Raw genomic sequence first — 1,697 nt, 5'->3', positions numbered from 1 at the left:
GTGTCTTGCCCAAAGTCACACAGCTGACAATTGGCGGAGCCGGGATTTGAACCCGTGACCTCTGACTCCAAAGCCGTTGCTCTTTTCCATTGAGCCACGCTGCTCAAGAGCAACAAAACAAAATATATTAACAAAATAAAATACACAGAATAAATATGTACAAATAAAATAAATAAATAGAGTAATAAATCCGTACAAACATATATACATATATACAGGTGCTGTGGGGAGGGGAAGGAGGTAAGATGGCTCTACCACATAATAATAATAACAATAAAAATAATAATAATAATTGTGGTATTTGTTAAGCACTTACAAGGTGCCAGGCACTGTACCAAATGCTGGGGTGGGTACAAACAAATCGTGTTGGACACAATTCCTGGCTCAAATGGGTCTCGCAGTCCCCATTTTACAGATGAGGTAACTAAAGCCCAGAAAAGTGAAGTGACTTGCCCACGGTCACACAGCAGACAAGTGGCAGAGCTGGGATTAGAACCCAGATCCTTCTGACTCCCAGACCTGTGCTCTATCCACTAGGCCACACTGTTGGGTGATCTTGGGACAGTCACTTCATTCTTCTGGTCCTCAGTTTCCTCATCCGTAAAATGGGGATTGAGACTGTGAGTCCCATGTGGGACGTGGACCGTGTCCAACCTGATTACCTTGTATCTACTACAGTGCCTGGCACAAAGTAAGTGCTGAACAAATAGTATTTAAAGAAAGAAAAATCCTTGAGTCAGTGTCCAGCAAACATTTCCCTGAAAAATTAGGTGGTCTTCTTTTTCTAGCTTCATGCCTCTCGGAAGAGAGAATGGACTCATTGATTGTGCTTTCTGCACTTCAGATTTTATTTCTCTGAACTTTGGCAATTATTTCTACTTTGGAGTTTGCTTCGTGTAGACAGAGTGACTGCACTCTTGTTCTCCCCTCCTTTCTATAAATTCAATAATACCGTCTCTCGGCTGGGCTTTTTAAAGAATCCATCTAGTGCTTTTTTTTATTATTCCAAAGCACTTTCATATCGGTGATCTTCCTTGGTCCTCCCAACATCTTCCTGAGATAAGGAGAGGGGAATATTACGTGCAGACACATGGAAACAGTCCACGCACGATGGGGTTTGTGCTTTGAGGCTCTCTAGCTATAATGGGGACAAGCATGAGAAATACAACCCGCCCCTCCTCACCCCATCCCAATCTGAATTTTATTTAACTTTCAGGTTCCAGGAGTTACTTTTTATATGGTATTTGTTAAATGCTTACTATGTGCCAGACAGTGTACTAAGCACTGGGGTAGATACAAGGTTGTCAGGTTGAATCCGGTCCCTGTCCCTGATGGGACTCACAGTCTTAATCCCCATTTTGCAGGTGAGGTAACTGAGACACAGAGAAGTGAATTGACTCGCCCAAGGCCGCACAGCAGACAAGTGGCAGAGACAGGTCTAGAACTCAGGTCCTCTGACTCCCAGAAAAACGTGCATAAGTGCCGTTTCTCCATCATCATCATAATAATAGTAATGGCATTTAACAAGAGCTTACTATGTGCAAAGCACTGTTCTAAGCGCTGGGGAGGTTACAAGGTGATCAGATTGTCCCACGGGGGGCTCACAGTCTTAATCCCCATTTTACAGATGAGGTAACTGAGGCATAGAGAAGTTAAGTGACTTGCCCAAAGTCACATAGCTGACAATTGGCGGAGCT

This window comes from Tachyglossus aculeatus, chromosome 19 (genome assembly GCF_015852505.1).
Source record: "Tachyglossus aculeatus isolate mTacAcu1 chromosome 19, mTacAcu1.pri, whole genome shotgun sequence".
NCBI lineage: Eukaryota > Metazoa > Chordata > Mammalia > Monotremata > Tachyglossidae > Tachyglossus > Tachyglossus aculeatus.
This window is presented reverse-complemented; position numbering follows the sequence as displayed.